A 21,845-nucleotide genomic window follows, 5' to 3' on the forward strand; every position below is an offset into this window, starting at 1 on the left:
AATGATCTTTCATCTAGTTCTTTGGAAGGCCACTATGAAATGGACGGACGAACACAAGGTGAATTTCATTTTCTTTTTCTACAGTATACCGCATAATTATAATAAAATACATCTAGTGCTAGAAACTGATATCTCGTAAAATTATGGGAACTCAATCAAACTTGATTTAAGATAACTATACCCCTACTATTTCGTGGGGGCGTTTAATAACATGACATATTACCTTGTATGCAGATGCCAATAGTGCAGTTTTTAGATTTCAGGACTATTTTGTTACGTTTATATTGCAGTGAGCAAATCTCAATCAATAACATATGAAGCCGCCAGCAAATACGCACACATGTTCATGTATTTCATTTGACGACCCGGGCCAAGGTGTGACACCGAGTTCGAAAACGCTTGTAAGCTGGATGCCAAGCGAGGAGTGATTGGTACTCCGGTCCATGTTTATTAATATCCCTCGGGTTTCTCCAGTATTGTATGCATCATAGTGGATCAGTCTGCAACATTCTGAGTGGGACATACACTATCATCCCTGTTCTACTTGGTGGTAAGTTCGTTGATTGCTGGTTGATAGAATTTTAGTTACATCCCAAAAGAGCCAAGTTTAGTATACATTTTGAATCTTATTTGAATTGTCTGAGTTATGGTTCAGACACGCAAGAATGACATACAGGCCCGTAGACGTAATTTCTGTAGGCGTACAAGCTATTTAAGTGTAGAATAAATATTTTTATGAATTTAATTTTTGTATGATCCATATCAAATTTTCCACATCTCACCTACAATCACATAATTTCTGTTGAATTTTCCGTTGCTTATTTATCGAATGGCGATTAGCTTATCAAAATACGTACAGTGCCGTGAACTCCTTTAACATGACATTGGATTGCGCATTGTGGAACCATGCGTATGTTGATACGTACAGTGCCGTGAACTCCTTTAACATGACATTGGATTGCGCATTGTAGAACCATGCGTATGTTGATACGTACAGTGCCGTGAACTCCTTTAACATGAGATTGGATTGCGCATTGTAGAACCATGCGTATGTTGATACGTACAGTGCCGTGAACTCCTTTAACATGACATTGGATTGCGCATTGTGGAACCATGCGTATGTTGATAACTTCAGTTGCCTGCCAAATGTACAAAGATCCATCTCAATTAATATTGTTGGTGTTACACTGAAATAACATGGAAGTCTATTATATATAATATTACAAATTATAATTACGTCAAGTGTCCGAATATACCTGGTGCGGAACTGTAGCTGCAGCCAAGTATATTTGTGTGAACTAAGCAGGTTCAGGTCGCGTGGTTCATTTTTCAGGAGTTGGTTTGTCATTATTGTCCACGCGTGCCTGTAGTCATCGGCTCGTGGTGAATTAGCTCATGATTTTGATGAACATTACATTGAAGAAGACAAATGAATACGTTGATGAAGACGAAGGCATAGTTTAGTTGTTCAACCTTCTTTAGTTGATTTCACAAGACATGAGAAACAAGTATACATGAATGAGGTGAGCGGACTTCCAGCTCAATCCCAGGGCCTTTCCTGCTCGCGGCATAATCGTGCTCGCGGTCGTCCCTACAAAGACAGTCGGAATGCCGGACTCCACACTCACATCTCACATAGATATATATATATATACACACACACATACAGTATACATACATACATATATATATACATATACACACAGTTTTCATCAACAATGGACAGGCAAAGATTCAAAACTGGACAGATAGAAAACTATAGCACTTCCTTGTACAAGTGATATGATGATAGACGCAGTCAAGGGGGATGACCAATAAAGGCCATAAATGTCATATGCAGTAATTAATGGAAGTGACAAAGAGGAACAAACCGACAAGACAATGTACGCTGTAGTAGTGATAAAAATTAAGAATGCAGATTAGATAATAACAAATGGTTATCATATGGGCTGGCTACATACTGTTTTCATGTATCTTTTTGTTTCACTGAGTCATGAATGAATGAAGTGTACTTGTAGTCAAATTACTAGCAATACAAAACTAAAACTCAAAGCTCTTTGTTTGTTTTTATTTCCACAATTTATCATAATTATTCGCGGAGGTTTTATTTTCGCGGATAATTTTTTTGCGCGAAAAGCGCGAAAATTAAACCCCCGCGAATAATAACGATTTCACATTAGTTTTTTTTTTTAAAGAAATATTTGGATGATGGCTGCCCTAAACTAGGCATTATAACATCATTGTGTACTTTTCAACGCAAGGGCTTATCACTGGAGTGTTATACAGCTTGTATAAAATGTTAAAAATGTTAAAAGGCACAATTGCCAGTGGAAACTCGAGGGTAAAATGTTTGATGATCGGTAAACTGCTTTACTTTTCACAAAGTGCAAGCAGTAAAACACCTGTTACCAAATATTCAGCACTCAGGCACAAACAATTACTTTGTAACAGCTGTTTGTGCTATTGTACACTAAAGTTACTTGGCGCCCAGGTGACAAATGATCAGCTGCCCTTCAAATAGCAATACACTGATATTCTCAAAAATAGCAGAATAAGACAGACAGTTTTTCATGTCACATGTGTGGAATAACAATCTCATCATGTGGACATTTACCTTATTACTTCAGATCTGTTTATACTGGGTATGAATGGAAATGCCATAGTTCAAATTGAGACGCATTCTCAATAACAGAGATAAACAAAATTGGTGCATTTCATAGCTGGTTACCACTTGTGACAGTAATTCTTTATCGTCAAGTAACTGTAAGACTTTATAAATGCGCTATTATTTATCACATTCAATGACATCACCACTTTGCACAGTGTCCCAATAGCCAAATGTTTAACTTCATTAATCAATATATTATCACAATGTTACAAAAAACATATCTCAGAAACATTCTACATCATGTGGCAAAACAGTGCAGTTACCCTTACCATTGAAAAAGACTTGTTCCAGGAAACTCCCGTTCGTCAATATTCTCATTCGAATGACTTGTCGAAATAATCCAAGCTTCCAACACGTGATTGCAAGGATATTTGGGGTGCACATTGTCACTTACACGGAATTTCTGAACATCTACTAAACGTAAATTACAAAACGTAAATTACATCCTTGTATTGTATGTTCAGGATGAGGGTTACATTGCTCCGTTTTGGTGATTTAATGTTTGGAAACAGACACAGTTATGCTGTCCTTTTAAATAGATTAGGGCCAGCATCCACTTGTATGCTTCTTATCTTATTGTGGCCTCCATTTACATGCGGCTTATCTTATTGTGGCATCCATTTGTATGAGGCTTATCTTATTGTGGCACCCATTTGTATGAGGCTTATCTTATTATGGCATCAATTTGTATGGGGCCTATCTTATAGTGGCACCCATTTGTATGAGGCCTATCTTATTGTGGCACCCATTTGTATGAGGCCTATCTTATTGTGGCATCCATTTGTATGAGGCTTATCTTATTGTGGCATCCATTTGTATGCAGCTTATCTTATTGTGGCATCCGTTTGTATGAGACTGATCTTATTGTGGCGCCCACTTCTATGAGACTTATCTTATTGTGGCATCCATTTGTATGAGGCTGATCTTATTGTGGCATCCATTTGTATGAGGCTTGTCTTATTGTGGCATCCATTTGTATGAGACTTATCTTATTGTGGCATCCATTTGTATGTGGCTTATCTTATTGTGGCATCCATTTGTATGAGGCTTATCTTATTGTGGCACCCATTTGTATGAGGCTTATCTTATTATGGCATCAATTTGTATGGGGCCTATCTTATAGTGGCACCCATTTGTATGAGGCCTATCTTATTGTGGCACCCATTTGTATGAGGCTTATCTTATTGTGGCATCCATTTGTTTGCGGCTTATCTTATTGTGGCATCCGTTTGTGTGAGACTTATCTTATTGTGGCATCCATTTGTATGTGGCTTATCTTATTGTGGCATCCATTTGTATGCGGCTTATCTTATTGTATTGTGGCATCCATTCATATGCGGCCTATCTTATTGTGGCACCCATTTGTATACGGCTTTCTTATTGTGGCATCCATTTGTATGAGACTTATCTTATTGTGGCATCCGTTTCTATGAGGCTTATCTTATTATGGCATCCGTTTTTGTATGAGGCCTATCTTATTGTGGCATCCACTTGTATGAGGCCTATCTTATTGTGGCATCCGTTTGTATGAGACTGATCTTATTGTAGCATCCATCTGTATGAAACTTTTGTTATTGTGGCACCCATTTGTATGCGACTTATCTTATTGTGGCATCCGTTTGTATGAGGCTTATGTTATTATGGCATCCGTTTTTGTATGAGGCCTATCTTATTGTGGCACCCATTTGCATGAGATTTATCTTATTGTGGCATCCATTTGTGTGAGGCCTATATTATTGTGGCATCCGTTTGTTTGAGACTGATCTTATTGTAGCATCCATCTGTATGAAACTGATCTTATTGTGGTGCCCATTTGTATGACACTTATCTTATTGTGGCATCCGTTTGTATGAGGCTTATCTTATTATGGCATCCGTTTTTGTATGAGACCTATCTTATTGTGGCACCCATTTGTATGAGGCCTATCTTATTGTGGCATCCATTTGTATGAGGCCTATCTTATTGTGGCATCCATTTGTATGAGGCCTATCTTATTGAGGCATCCATTTGTATGAGGCCTATCTTATTGTGACATCCATTTGTATGAGGCCTCTCCTACTGTGGCATCCATTTGTATGAGGCCTATCTTATTATGGCACCCATTTGTATGAGGCCTATCTTATTGTGGCACCCATTTGTATGAGGCTTATCTTATTGTGGCATCCATTTGTATGAGGCCTATCTTATTGTGGCACCCATTTGTATGAGGCCTATCTTATTGTGGCATCAATTTGTATGAGGCCTATCTTATTGTGGCACCCATTTGTATGAGGTCTATCTTATTGTGGCATCCATTTGTATGAGACTTATCTTATTGTGGCATCCATTTGTATGTGGCTTATCTTATTGTGGCATCCATTTGTATGCGGCTTATCTTATTGTATTGTGGCATCCATTTATATGCGGCCTTTCTTATTGTGGCACCCATTTGTATGCGGCTTTCTTATTGTGGCATCCATTTGTATGAGACTTATCTTATTGTGGCATCCGTTTCTATGAGGCTCATCTTATTATGGCATCCGTTTTTGTATGAGGCCTATCTTATTGTGGCACCCATTTGTTTGAGGCCTATCTTATTGTGGCATCCATTTGTATGAGGCCTATCTTATTGTGGCATCCGTTTGTATGAGACTGATCTTATTGTAGCATCCATCTGTATGAAACTTATGTTATTGTGGCATCCATTTGTATGCGACTTATCTTATTGTGGCATCCACTTGTATGAGGCTTATGTTATTATGGCATCCGTTTTTGTATGAGGCCTATCTTATTGTGGCACCCATTTGCATGAGATTTATCTTATTGTGGCATCCATTTGTATGAGGCCTATCTTATTGTGGCATCCGTTTGTTTGAGACTGATCTTATTGTAGCATCCATCTGTATGAAACTGATCTTATTGTGGTGCCCATTTGTATGAGACTTATCTTCTTGTGGCATCCGTTTGTATGAGGCTTATCTTATTATGGCATCCGTTTTTGTATGAGGCCTATCTTATTGTGGCACCCATTTGTATGAGGCCTATCTTATTGTGGCATCCATTTGTATGAGGTCTATCTTATTGTGGCATCCATTTGTATGAGGCCTATCTTATTGTGGCATCCATTTGTATTGTGGCATCCATTTGTATGAGGTCTATCTTATTGTGGCATCCATTTGTATGAGGCCTATCTTATTGTGGCATCCATTTGTATGAGGCCTATCTTGTTGTGACATCCATTTGTATGAGGCCTCTCCTATTGTGGCATCCATTTGTATGAGGCCTATCTTATTGTGGCATCCATTTGTATGAGGCCTATCTTACTGTGGCACCCATTTGTATAAGGTCTATCTTATTGTGGCACCCATTTGTATGAGGCCTATCTTATTGTGGCATACATTTGTATGGGGCCTATCTTATTGTGGCACCCATTTGTATGAGGCCTATCTTATTGTGGCATCCATTTGTATGAGGCCCATCTTATTGTGGCACCCATTTGTATGAGGCTTATCTTATTGTGGCACCCATTTGTATGAGGCCTGTCTTATTGTGGCACCCATTTGTATGAGGCCTATCTTATTGTGGCATCCATTTCTTTGAGGCCTATCTTATTGTGGCACCCATTTGTATGAGGCCTATCTTATTGTGGCACCCATTTGTATGAGGCGTATCTTATTGTGGCATCCATTTGTATGAGGCCTATCTTATTGTGGCACCCATTTGTATGAGGCCTATCTTATTGTGGCATACATTTGTATGAGGCCTATCTTATTGTGGCATACATTTGTATGAGGCCTATCTTATTGTGGCATCCATTTGTATGAGGCCTATCTTATTGTGGCACCCATTTGTATGAGGCCTATCTTATTGTGGCATACATTTCTATGAGGCCTATCTTGTTGTGGCACCCATTTGTATGAGGCCTATCTTATTGTGGCATACATTTGTATGAGGCCTATCTTATTGTGGCATACATTTGTATGAGGCCTATCTTATTGTGGCATACATTTGTATGAGGCCCATCTTATTGTGGCATACATTTGTATGAGGCCTATCTTATTGTGGCATCCATTTGTATGAGGCCTATCTTATTGTGGCATACATTTGTATGAGGCCTATCTTATTGTGGCATACATTTGTATGAGGCCTATCTTATTGTGGCACCCATTTGTATGAGGCCTATCTTATTGTGGCATCCATTTGTATGAGGCCTATCTTATTGTGGCACCCATTTGTATGAGGCTTATCTTATTGTGGCACCCATTTGTATGAGGCCTATCTTATTGTGACACCCATTTGTATGAGGCTTATCTTATTGTGGCACCCATTTGTATGAGGCTTATCTTATTGTGGCACCCATTTGTATGAGGCCTATCTTATTGTGCCATCCATTTGTATGAGGTCTATCTTATTGTGGCACCCATTTGTATGAGGCCTATCTTATTGTGGCATCCATTTGTATGAGGTCTATCTTATTGTGGCATCCATTTGTATGAGGCCTATCTTATTGTGGCATCCATTTGTATTGTGGCATCCATTTGTATGAGGTCTATCTTATTGTGGCATCCACTTGTATGAGGCCTATCTTATTGTGGCATCCATTTGTATGAGGCCTATCTTATTGTGGCATCCATTTGTTTGCGGCTTATCTTATTGTGGCATCCGTTTGTGTGAGACTTATCTTATTGTGGCATCCATTTGTATGTGGCTTATCTTATTGTGGCATCCATTTGTATGCGGCTTATCTTATTGTATTGTGGCATCCATTCATATGCGGCCTATCTTATTGTGGCACCCATTTGTATACGGCTTTCTTATTGTGGCATCCATTTGTATGAGACTTATCTTATTGTGGCATCCGTTTCTATGAGGCTTATCTTATTATGGCATCCGTTTTTGTATGAGGCCTATCTTATTGTGGCATCCACTTGTATGAGGCCTATCTTATTGTGGCATCCGTTTGTATGAGACTGATCTTATTGTAGCATCCATCTGTATGAAACTTTTGTTATTGTGGCACCCATTTGTATGCGACTTATCTTATTGTGGCATCCGTTTGTATGAGGCTTATGTTATTATGGCATCCGTTTTTGTATGAGGCCTATCTTATTGTGGCACCCATTTGCATGAGATTTATCTTATTGTGGCATCCATTTGTGTGAGGCCTATATTATTGTGGCATCCGTTTGTTTGAGACTGATCTTATTGTAGCATCCATCTGTATGAAACTGATCTTATTGTGGTGCCCATTTGTATGACACTTATCTTATTGTGGCATCCGTTTGTATGAGGCTTATCTTATTATGGCATCCGTTTTTGTATGAGACCTATCTTATTGTGGCACCCATTTGTATGAGGCCTATCTTATTGTGGCATCCATTTGTATGAGGCCTATCTTATTGTGGCATCCATTTGTATGAGGCCTATCTTATTGAGGCATCCATTTGTATGAGGCCTATCTTATTGTGACATCCATTTGTATGAGGCCTCTCCTACTGTGGCATCCATTTGTATGAGGCCTATCTTATTATGGCACCCATTTGTATGAGGCCTATCTTATTGTGGCACCCATTTGTATGAGGCTTATCTTATTGTGGCATCCATTTGTATGAGGCCTATCTTATTGTGGCACCCATTTGTATGAGGCCTATCTTATTGTGGCATCAATTTGTATGAGGCCTATCTTATTGTGGCACCCATTTGTATGAGGTCTATCTTATTGTGGCATCCATTTGTATGAGACTTATCTTATTGTGGCATCCATTTGTATGTGGCTTATCTTATTGTGGCATCCATTTGTATGCGGCTTATCTTATTGTATTGTGGCATCCATTTATATGCGGCCTTTCTTATTGTGGCACCCATTTGTATGCGGCTTTCTTATTGTGGCATCCATTTGTATGAGACTTATCTTATTGTGGCATCCGTTTCTATGAGGCTCATCTTATTATGGCATCCGTTTTTGTATGAGGCCTATCTTATTGTGGCACCCATTTGTTTGAGGCCTATCTTATTGTGGCATCCATTTGTATGAGGCCTATCTTATTGTGGCATCCGTTTGTATGAGACTGATCTTATTGTAGCATCCATCTGTATGAAACTTATGTTATTGTGGCATCCATTTGTATGCGACTTATCTTATTGTGGCATCCACTTGTATGAGGCTTATGTTATTATGGCATCCGTTTTTGTATGAGGCCTATCTTATTGTGGCACCCATTTGCATGAGATTTATCTTATTGTGGCATCCATTTGTATGAGGCCTATCTTATTGTGGCATCCGTTTGTTTGAGACTGATCTTATTGTAGCATCCATCTGTATGAAACTGATCTTATTGTGGTGCCCATTTGTATGAGACTTATCTTCTTGTGGCATCCGTTTGTATGAGGCTTATCTTATTATGGCATCCGTTTTTGTATGAGGCCTATCTTATTGTGGCACCCATTTGTATGAGGCCTATCTTATTGTGGCATCCATTTGTATGAGGTCTATCTTATTGTGGCATCCATTTGTATGAGGCCTATCTTATTGTGGCATCCATTTGTATTGTGGCATCCATTTGTATGAGGTCTATCTTATTGTGGCATCCATTTGTATGAGGCCTATCTTATTGTGGCATCCATTTGTATGAGGCCTATCTTGTTGTGACATCCATTTGTATGAGGCCTCTCCTATTGTGGCATCCATTTGTATGAGGCCTATCTTATTGTGGCATCCATTTGTATGAGGCCTATCTTACTGTGGCACCCATTTGTATAAGGTCTATCTTATTGTGGCACCCATTTGTATGAGGCCTATCTTATTGTGGCATACATTTGTATGGGGCCTATCTTATTGTGGCACCCATTTGTATGAGGCCTATCTTATTGTGGCATACATTTGTATGAGGCCCATCTTATTGTGGCACCCATTTGTATGAGGCCCATCTTATTGTGGCACCCATTTGTATGAGGCTTATCTTATTGTGGCACCCATTTGTATGAGGCCTGTCTTATTGTGGCACCCATTTGTATGAGGCCTATCTTATTGTGGCATCCATTTCTTTGAGGCCTATCTTATTGTGGCACCCATTTGTATGAGGCCTATCTTATTGTGGCACCCATTTGTATGAGGCGTATCTTATTGTGGCATCCATTTGTATGAGGCCTATCTTATTGTGGCACCCATTTGTATGAGGCCTATCTTATTGTGGCATACATTTGTATGAGGCCTATCTTATTGTGGCATACATTTGTATGAGGCCTATCTTATTGTGGCATCCATTTGTATGAGGCCTATCTTATTGTGGCACCCATTTGTATGAGGCCTATCTTATTGTGGCATACATTTCTATGAGGCCTATCTTGTTGTGGCACCCATTTGTATGAGGCCTATCTTATTGTGGCATACATTTGTATGAGGCCTATCTTATTGTGGCATACATTTGTATGAGGCCTATCTTATTGTGGCATACATTTGTATGAGGCCCATCTTATTGTGGCATACATTTGTATGAGGCCTATCTTATTGTGGCATCCATTTGTATGAGGCCTATCTTATTGTGGCATACATTTGTATGAGGCCTATCTTATTGTGGCATACATTTGTATGAGGCCTATCTTATTGTGGCACCCATTTGTATGAGGCCTATCTTATTGTGGCATCCATTTGTATGAGGCCTATCTTATTGTGGCACCCATTTGTATGAGGCTTATCTTATTGTGGCACCCATTTGTATGAGGCCTATCTTATTGTGACACCCATTTGTATGAGGCTTATCTTATTGTGGCACCCATTTGTATGAGGCTTATCTTATTGTGGCACCCATTTGTATGAGGCCTATCTTATTGTGCCATCCATTTGTATGAGGTCTATCTTATTGTGGCACCCATTTGTATGAGGCCTATCTTATTGTGGCATCCATTTGTATGAGGTCTATCTTATTGTGGCATCCATTTGTATGAGGCCTATCTTATTGTGGCATCCATTTGTATTGTGGCATCCATTTGTATGAGGTCTATCTTATTGTGGCATCCACTTGTATGAGGCCTATCTTATTGTGGCATCCATTTGTATGAGGCCGATCTTGTTGTGACATCCATTTGTATGAGGCCTCTCCTATTGTGGCATCCATTTGTATGAGGCCTATCTTATTGTGGCATCCATTTGTATGAGGCCTATCTTACTGTGGCACCCATTTGTATGAGGCCCATCTTATTGTGCCACCCATTTGTATGAGGCCTATCTTATTGTGGCATCCATTTGTATGGGGCCTATCTTATTGTGGCACCCATTTGTATGAGGCCTATCTTATTGTGGCATCCATTTGTATGAGGCCTATCTTATTGTGGCACCCATTTGTATGAGGCTTATCTTATTGTGGCACCCATTTGTATGAGGCCTGTCTTATTGTGGCACCCATTTGTATGAGGCCTATCTTATTGTGGCATCCATTTCTTTGAGGCCTATCTTATTGTGGCACCCATTTGTATGAGGCCTATCTTATTGTGGCATCCATTTGTATGAGGCCTATCTTATTGTGGCACCCATTTGTATGAGGCCTATCTTATTGTGGCATACATTTGTATGAGGCCTATCTTATTGTGGCATACATTTGTATGAGGCCTGTCTTATTGTGGCATCCATTTGTATGAGGCCTATCTTATTGTGGCACCCATTTGTATGAGGCCTATCTTATTGTGGCATACATTTGTTTGAGGCCTATCTTGTTGTGGCACCCATTTGTATGAGGCCTATCTTATTGTGGCATACATTTGTATGAGGCCTATCGTATTGTGGCATACATTTGTATGAGGCCTATCTTTTTGTGGCATACATTTGTATGAGGCCTATCTTATTGTGGCATACATTTGTATGAGGCCTATCTTATTGTGGCATACACTTGTATGAGGCCTATCTTACTGTGGCATACATTTGTATGAGGCCTATCTTATTGTGGCACCCATTTGTATGAGGCCTATCTTATTGTGGCATACATTTGTATGGGGCCTATCTTATTGTGGCATACATTTGTATGGGGCCTATCTTATTGTGGCACCCATTTGTATGAGGCCTATCTTATTGTGGCATCCATTTGTATGAGGCCCATCTTATTGTGGCACCCATTTGTATGAGGCTTATCTTATTGTGGCACCCATTTGTATGAGGCCTGTCTTATTGTGGCACCCATTTCTATGAGGCCTATCTTATTGTGGCATCCATTTCTTTGAGGCCTATCTTATTGTGGCACCCATTTGTATGAGACCTATCTTATTGTGACACCCATTTGTATGAGGCGTATTTTATTGTGGCATACATTTGTATGAGGCCTATCTTGTTGTGGCACCCATTTGTATGAGGCCTATCTTATTGTGGCATACATTTGTATGAGGCCTATCTTTTTGTGGCACCCATTTGTATGAGGCCTATCTTATTGTGGCACCCATTTGTATGGGGCCTATCGTATTGTGGCATACATTTGTATGAGGCCTATCTTATTGTGGCATACATTTGTATGAGGCCTATCTTATTGTGGCATACATTTGTATGAGGCCTATCTTATTGTGGCATACATTTGTATGAGGCCTATCTTATTGTGGCATACATTTGTATGAGGCCGATCTTATTGTGGCATACATTTGTATGAGGCCTGTCTTATTGTGGCATACATTTGTATGAGGCCTATCTTATTGTGGCACCCATTTGTATGAGGCCTATCTTATTGTGGCATCCGTTTGTATGACGCCTATCTTATTGTGGCACCCATTTGTATGAGGCCTATCTTTTTGTGGCACCCATTTGTATGAGGCCTATCTTATTGTGACACCCATTTGTATGAGGCTTATCTTATTGTGGCATACATTTGTATGAGGCCTATCTTATTGTGGCATACATTTGTATGAGGCCTATCTTATTGTGGCATACATTTGTATGAGGCCTATCTTATTGTGACACCCATTTGTATGAGACCTATCTTATTGTGACACCCATTTGTATGAGGCCTATCTTATTGTGGCATACATTTGTATGAGGCCTATCTTATTGTGACACCCATTTGTATGAGGCTTATCTTATTGTGGCATACATTTGTATGAGGCCTATCTTTTTGTGGCATACATTTGTATGAGGCCTATCTTATTGTGGCATACATTTGTATGAGGCCTATCTTATTGTGGCATACATTTGTATGAGGCCTATCTTATTGTGGCATACATTTGTATGAGGCCTATCTTATTGTGGCATACATTTGTATGAGGCTGATCTTATTGTGACATCCATTTGTATGAGGCCTCTCCTATTGTGGCATCCATTTGTATGAGGCCTATCTTATTGTGGCATCCATTTGTATGAGGCCTATCTTATTGTGGCACCCATTCGTATGAGGCCTATCTTATTGTGGCACCCATTTGTATGAGGCCTATCTTATTGTGGCATCCATTTGTATGGGGCCTATCTTATTGTGGCACCCATTTCTATGAGGCCTATCTTATTGTGGCATCCATTTGTATGGGGCCTATCTTATTGTGGCACCCATTTGTATGAGGCTTATCTTATTGTGGCACCCATTTGTATGAGGCCTATCTTATTGTGGCACCCATTTGTATGAGGCCTATCTTTTTGTGGCACCCATTTGTATGAGACGTATCTTGTTGTGGCATACATTTGTATGATTCCCATCTCATTGTGGCACCCATTTGTATGAGGCCTATCTTATTGTGGCATACATTTGTATGAGGCCTATCTTATTGTGGCATACATTTGTATGAGGCCTATCTTATTGTGGCATACATTTGTATGAGGCCTATCTTATTGTGGCATACATTTGTATGAGGCGTATCTTATTGTGGCATACATTTGTATGAGGCCTATCTTATTGTGGCACCCATTTGTATGAGGCCTATCTTATTGTGGCATACATTTGTATGAGGCCTATCTTTTTGTGGCACCCATTTGTATGAGGCCTATCTTATTGTGGCACCCATTTGTATGAGGCCTATCTTATTGTGGCATCCATTTGTATGGGGCCTATCTTATTGTGGCACCCATTTGTATGAGGCCTATCTTATTGTGGCATCCATTTGTATGAGGCCTATCTTATTGTGGCACCCATTTGTATGAGGCTTATCTTATTGTGGCACCCATTTGTATGAGGCCTGTCTTATTGTGGCACCCATTTGTATGAGGCCTATCTTATTGTGGCATCCATTTCTTTGAGGCCTATCTTATTGTGGCACCCATTTGTATGAGGCCTATCTTATTGTGGCATCCATTTGTATGAGGCCTATCTTATTGTGGCATACATTTGTATGAGGCCTATCTTATTGTGGCATACATTTGTATGAGGCCTATCTTATTGTGGCATACATTTGTATGAGGCCTGTCTTATTGTGGCATCCATTTGTATGAGGCCTATCTTATTGTGGCATCCATTTGTATGAGGCCTATCTTATTGTGGCATACATTTGTTTGAGGCCTATCTTGTTGTGGCACCCATTTGTATGAGGCCTATCTTATTGTGGCATACATTTGTATGAGGCCTATCGTATTGTGGCATACATTTGTATGAGGCCTATCTTTTTGTGGCATACATTTGTATGAGGCCTATCTTATTGTGGCATACATTTGTATGAGGCCTATCTTATTGTGGCATACACTTGTATGAGGCCTATCTTATTGTGGCATACATTTGTATGAGGCCTATCTTATTGTGGCATACATTTGTATGAGGCCTATCTTATTGTGGCACCCATTTGTATGAGGCCTATCTTATTGTGGCATCCATTTGTATGAGGCCTATCTTATTGTGGCACCCATTTGTATGAGGCCTATCTTATTGTGGCACCCATTTGTATGAGGCCTATCTTATTGTGACACCCATTTGTATGAGGCTTATCTTATTGTGGCATACATTTGTATGAGGCCTTTCTTATTGTGGCATACATTTGTATCAGGCCTATCTTATTGTGGCATACATTTGTATGAGGCCTATCTTATTGTGGCACCCATTTGTATGAGACCTATCTTATTGTGACACCCATTTGTATGAGGCGTATTTTATTGTGGCATACATTTGTATGAGGCCTATCTTGTTGTGGCACCCATTTGTATGAGGCCTATCTTATTGTGGCATACATTTGTATGAGGCCTATCTTATTGTGGCACCCATTTGTATGAGGCCTATCTTATTGTGGCACCCATTTGTATGGGGCCTATCGTATTGTGGCATACATTTGTATGAGGCCTATCTTATTGTGGCATACATTTGTATGAGGCCTATCTTATTGTGGCATACATTTGTATGAGGCCTATCTTATTGTGGCATACATTTGTATGAGGCCTATCTTATTGTGGCATACATTTGTATGAGGCCTATCTTATTGTGGCATACATTTGTATGAGGCCTATCTTATTGTGGCATCCATTTGTATGAGGCCTATCTTATTGTGGCACCCATTTGTATGAGGCTTATCTTATTGTGGCACCCATTTGTATGAGGCCTGTCTTATTGTGGCACCCATTTGTATGAGGCCTATCTTATTGTGGCATCCATTTCTTTGAGGCCTATCTTATTGTGGCACCCATTTGTATGAGGCCTATCTTATTGTGGCATCCATTTGTATGAGGCCTATCTTATTGTGGCACCCATTTGTATGAGGCCTATCTTATTGTGGCATACATTTGTATGAGGCCTATCTTATTGTGGCATACATTTGTATGAGGCCTGTCTTATTGTGGCATCCATTTGTATGAGGCCTATCTTATTGTGGCACCCATTTGTATGAGGCCTATCTTATTGTGGCATACATTTGTTTGAGGCCTATCTTGTTGTGGCACCCATTTGTATGAGGCCTATCTTATTGTGGCATACATTTGTATGAGGCCTATCGTATTGTGGCATACATTTGTATGAGGCCTATCTTTTTGTGGCATACATTTGTATGAGGCCTATCTTATTGTGGCATACATTTGTATGAGGCCTATCTTATTGTGGCATACACTTGTATGAGGCCTATCTTATTGTGGCATACATTTGTATGAGGCCTATCTTATTGTGGCATACATTTGTATGAGGCCTATCTTATTGTGGCACCCATTTGTATGAGGCCTATCTTATTGTGGCATCCATTTGTATGAGGCCTATCTTATTGTGGCACCCATTTGTATGAGGCCTATCTTATTGTGGCACCCCTTTGTATGAGGCCTATCTTGTTGTGACACCCATTTGTATGAGGCTTATCTTATTGTGGCATACATTTGTATGAGGCCTTTCTTATTGTGGCATACATTTGTATCAGGCCTATCTTATTGTGGCATACATTTGTATGAGGCCTATCTTATTGTGGCACCCATTTGTATGAGACCTATCTTATTGTGACACCCATTTGTATGAGGCGTATTTTATTGTGGCATACATTTGTATGAGGCCTATCTTGTTGTGGCACCCATTTGTATGAGGCCTATCTTATTGTGGCATACATTTGTATGAGGCCTATCTTATTGTGGCATACATTTGTATGAGGCCTATCTTATTGTGGCACCCATTTGTATGGGGCCTATCGTATTGTGGCATACATTTGTATGAGGCCTATCTTATTGTGGCATACATTTGTATGAGGCCTATCTTATTGTGGCATACATTTGTATGAGGCCTATCTTATTGTGGCATACATTTGTATGAGGCCTATCTTATTGTGGCATACATTTGTATGAGGCCGATCTTATTGTGGCATACATTTGTATGAGGCCTATCTTATTGTGGCATACATTTGTATGAGGCCTATCTTATTGTGGCACCCATTTGTATGAGGCCTATCTTATTGTGGCATCCGTTTGTATGACGCCTATCTTATTGTGGCACCCATTTGTATGAGGCCTATCTTTTTGTGGCACCCATTTGTATGAGGCCTATCTTATTGTGACACCCATTTGTATGAGGCTTATCTTATTGTGGCATACATTTGTATGAGGCCTATCTTATTGTGGCATACATTTGTATGAGGCCTATCTTATTGTGGCATACATTTGTATGAGGCCTATCTTATTGTGACACCCATTTGTATGAGACCTATCTTATTGTGACACCCATTTGTATGAGGCCTATCTTTTTGTGGCATACATTTGTATGAGACCTATCTTATTGTGACACCCATTTGTATGAGGCTTATCTTATTGTGGCATACATTTGTATGAGGCCTATCTTTTTGTGGCATACATTTGTATGAGGCCTATCTTATTGTGGCATACATTTGTATGAGGCCTATCTTATTGTGGCATACATTTGTATGAGGCCTATCTTATTGTGGCATACATTTGTATGAGGCCTATCTTATTGTGGCATACATTTGTATGAGGCTGATCTTATTGTGACATCCATTTGTATGAGGCCTCTCCTATTGTGGCATCCATTTGTATGAGGCCTATCTTATTGTGGCATCCATTTGTATGAGGCCTATCTTATTGTGGCACCCATTCGTATGAGGCCTATCTTATTGTGGCACCCATTTGTATGAGGCCTATCTTATTGTGGCATCCATTTGTATGGGGCCTATCTTATTGTGGCACCCATTTGTATGAGGCCTATCTTATTGTGGCATCCATTTGTATGGGGCCTATCTTATTGTGGCACCCATTTGTATGAGGCTTATCTTATTGTGGCACCCATTTGTATGAGGCCTATCTTATTGTGGCACCCATTTGTATGAGGCCTATCTTTTTGTGGCACCCATTTGTATGAGGCGTATCTTGTTGTGGCATACATTTGTATGATTCCCATCTTATTGTGGCACCCATTTGTATGAGGCCTATCTTATTGTGGCATACATTTGTATGAGGCCTATCTTATTGTGGCATACATTTGTATGAGGCCTATCTTATTGTGGCATACATTTGTATGAGGCCTATCTTATTGTGGCATACATTTGTATGAGGCGTATCTTATTGTGGCATACATTTGTATGAGGCCTATCTTATTGTGGCACCCATTTGTATGAGGCCTATCTTATTGTGGCATACATTTGTATGAGGCCTATCTTTTTGTGGCACCCATTTGTATGAGGCCTATCTTATTGTGGCACCCATTTGTATGAGGCCTATCTTGTTGTGGCATCCATTTGTATGAGGCCTATCTTATTGTGGCACCCATTTGTATGAGGCCTATCTTATTGTGGCACCCATTTGTATGAGGCCTATCTTATTGTGGCATACATTTGTATGAGGCCTATCTTATTGTGGCATACATTTGTATGAGGCCTATCTTATTGTGGCACCCATTTGTATGAGGCCTATCTTATTGTGGCATACATTTGTATGAGGCCTATCTTTTTGTGGCACCCATTTGTATGAGGCCTATCTTATTGTGGCATACATTTGTATGAGGCCTATCTTATTGTGGCATACATTTGTATGAGGCCTATCGTATTGTGGCATACATTTGTATGAGGCCTATCTTATTGTGGCATACATTTGTATGAGGCCTATCTTATTGTGGCATACATTTGTGTGAGGCTTATCTTATTGTGGCATACATTTGTATGAGGCTTATCTTATTGTGACATCCATTTGTATGAGGCCTCTCCTATTGTGGCATCCATTTGTATGAGGCCTATCTTATTGTGGCATCCATTTGTATGAGGCCTATCTTATTGTGGCACCCATTTGTATGAGGCCTATCTTATTGTGGCATCCATTTGTATGGGGCCTGTCTTATTGTGGCACCCATTTGTATGAGGCCTATCTTATTGTGGCATCCATTTGTATGGGGCCTATCTTATTGTGGCACCCATTTGTATGAGGCTTATCTTATTGTGGCACCCATTTGTATGAGGCCTATCTTTTTGTGGCACCCATTTGTATGAGGCCTATCTTATTGTGGCACCCATTTGTATGAGGCCTATCTTATTGTGGCACCCATTTGTATGTGGCGTATCTTATTGTGGCATACATTTGTATGAGGCCTATCTTATTGTGGCACCCATTTGTATGAGGCCTATCTTATTGTGGCATACATTTGTTTGAGGCCTATCTTATTGTGGCATACATTTGTATGAGGCCTATCTTATTGTGGCATCCATTTGTATGAGGCCTATCTTATTGTGGCACCCATTTGTATGAGGCCTATCTTATTGTGGCACCCATTTGTATGAGGCCTATCTTATTGTGGCATACATTTGTATGAGGCCTATCGTATTGTGGCATACATTTGTATGAGGCCTATCTTATTGTGGCATACATTTGTAAGAGGCCTATCTTATTGTGGCATACATTTGTATGAGGCCTATCTTATTGTGGCACCCATTTGTATGAGGCTTTTCTTATTGTGGCATCCATTTGTATGAGGCCTATCTTATTGTGGCACCCATTTGTATGAGGCCTATCTTATTGTGGCATCCATTTGTATGAGGCCTATCTTATTGTGGCACCCATTTGTATGAGGCCTATCTTATTGTGGCATCCATTTGTATGAGGCCTATCTTATTGTGGCACCCATTTGTATGAGGCCTATCTTATTGTGGCATCCATTTGTATGGGGCCTGTCTTATTGTGGCACCCATTTGTATGAGGCCTATCTTATTGTGGCATCCATTTGTATGGGGCCTATCTTATTGTGGCACCCATTTGTATGAGGCTTATCTTATTGTGGCACCCATTTGTATGAGGCCTATCTTTTTGTGGCACCCATTTGTATGAGGCCTATCTTATTGTGGCACCCATTTGTATGAGGCCTATCTTATTGTGGCACCCATTTGTATGTGGCGTATCTTATTGTGGCATACATTTGTATGAGGCCTATCTTATTGTGGCACCCATTTGTATGAGGCCTATCTTATTGTGGCATACATTTGTTTGAGGTCTATCTTATTGTGGCATACATTTGTATGAGGCCTATCTTATTGTGGCATCCATTTGTATGAGGCCTATGTTATTGTGGCACCCATTTGTATGAGGCCTATCTTATTGTGGCACCCATTTGTATGAGGCCTATCTTATTGTGGCATACATTTGTATGAGGCCTATCGTATTGTGGCATACATTTGTATGAGGCCTATCTTATTGTGGCATACATTTGTAAGAGGCCTATCTTATTGTGGCATACATTTGTATGAGGCCTATCTTATTGTGGCACCCATTTGTATGAGGCTTTTCTTATTGTGGCATCCATTTGTATGAGGCCTATCTTATTGTGGCACCCATTTGTATGAGGCCTATCTTATTGTGGCACCCATTTGTATGAGGCCTATCTTATTGTGACACCCATTTGTATGAGGCTTATCTTATTGTGGCATACATTTGTATGAGGCCTATCTTATTGTGGCATACATTTGTATGAGGCCTATCTTATTGTGGCATACATTTGTATGAGGCCTATCGTATTGTGGCACCCATTTGTATGAGACCTATCTTATTGTGACACCCATTTGTATGAGGCCTATCTTTTTGTGGCACCCATTTGTATGAGGCTTATCTTATTGTGGCATACATTTGCATGAGGCCTATCTTATTGTGGCATACATTTGTATGAGGCCTATCTTATTGTGGCATACATTTGTATGAGGCCTATCTTATTGTGGCATACATTTGTATGAGGCCTATCTTATTGTGGCATACATTTGTATGAGGCCTATGTTTTTGTGGCATACATTTGTATGAGGCTTATCTTATTGTGGCATACATTTGTATGAGGCCTATCTTTTTGTGGCATACATTTGTATGAGGCCTGTCTTATTGTGGCATACATTTGTATGAGGCCTATCTTATTGTGGCACCCACTTGTATGAGGCCTATCTTATTGTGGCATACATTTGTATGAGGCCTATCTTATTGTGGCACCCATTTGTATGAGGCCTATCTTATTGTGGCACCCATTTGTATGAGGCCTATCTTATTGTGGCCGCAACGTATGATCACATCCTTGAAAATCGTTCTAATGACTAAAGATAAAATTGGTTAGCTCGTTCTGTCGATTGTCTTTGTTGATCAGTTGACATTTGTTTGAAGACAATGTAGCTCTCTGCATGGCATACAACTAATTTTACTTGTTTAAGTTGTTTGTAAATGGTAAATGGTATGTACATCAGCTACCATAAGGTAAATTACGTTACTTCTACCTACAAAATTGAAACAAAAATTGTTTTTCTGTTTTTTTCTCTTTCATGTTTTTTTATGATGTTAAATATAAAAATTCATTATGAAACTTTGTTGCTTGTTTACAAGGTTGACTTAATTTTGAAATATTATCTAGAAGAGAATTACTGGCGGCAGTTTCTTTCATCAACAGCACGAAACGGATAACCAACAGTAAAGAAACAGTCAGTTTCAAATATTTTCTCGATATCTGTCCTTGTCACACGTGGTGATAGAACATTCTGCATGCAGGAGCTGTGTTGTGGAACACACTTCCAGCCAATTTACAAGACAATACCAGCATCAGAGGTGTGACATCTAAACTAAAACCCTCACGTTCAAAGGAGCATACGACTTAGCGCCATTGAATAGTTTTCTGCATTAAGGAGCTATAAGAATGTCTGACTTATCATTACATCACACACCTTTGTTGTTTAATAGTTTCACACCTAGTTCTTTTACGGACTGTTAGTTTCCCCTTGGGAATCAACAAACAACAGGGTTCAAGACCAACATGTAGCATGTTTGCATGCATTTTCATCCCTACAGCTGTTCGTTCATATCCATGTGTGGATTTATTACAAACACTCATTTTCCGATAATCGAAACAAGCCGAGCTGTGTAATTTATTCCGTCACATGCACGATGGATGTGTGCAACTTCTACAGTATGTTTTCTATTAGTATAGCGTCAATATCGGTGTAAGCTGCTCAAAGGAGCTTTGTTGTTTAACAGGGTTTATACTTCTGAAGGTCAATCGTATATTCAGATTCCAGTGGTTTAGTATCTAATATCTAGAGGTTCTAGTTGAATTTTTTCTCTCGATCTATGGATGTTAATCTTCTACGGCACATCATATTAATCTCAACTCCGAGGGGAGTCAACGAGGGGATGTCAATAAGTTTTGAGCCTTGAACATGTTTCATACCCAGGTGTCACAGCCTTTGATGCGACATTGAACCTTGGGGTGTAGCTGATGTGATATATAAGTTTTGGTATCCTACTCTCAGACGTTATTGAACAGCTCACACTGACAGAAAGAGACCCCCCTCACGGCAGTGAAAATGAATAAAATTGAGTATAGAGCAGTAATTAAGT

The 21,845-nt window shown here is 39.8% G+C and overlaps 1 protein-coding gene across 1 annotated transcript in view; it reads left to right on the top strand.

Annotated features, from left to right (window-relative positions):
* Window positions 1-492: 492 nt before the first annotated feature.
* Window positions 493-21,845, top strand: part of LOC137287181 (uncharacterized) — a 41,647-nt gene continuing 20,294 nt past the window's right edge. The window contains exon 1 of the mRNA XM_067819355.1: window positions 493-550. The gene's annotated coding sequence lies outside the window, so the exon portion shown is untranslated. The remainder of the gene's footprint in view (window positions 551-21,845) is intronic.

Source organism: Haliotis asinina, chromosome 6 (assembly GCF_037392515.1).
Source record: "Haliotis asinina isolate JCU_RB_2024 chromosome 6, JCU_Hal_asi_v2, whole genome shotgun sequence".
Lineage (NCBI taxonomy): Eukaryota > Metazoa > Mollusca > Gastropoda > Lepetellida > Haliotidae > Haliotis > Haliotis asinina.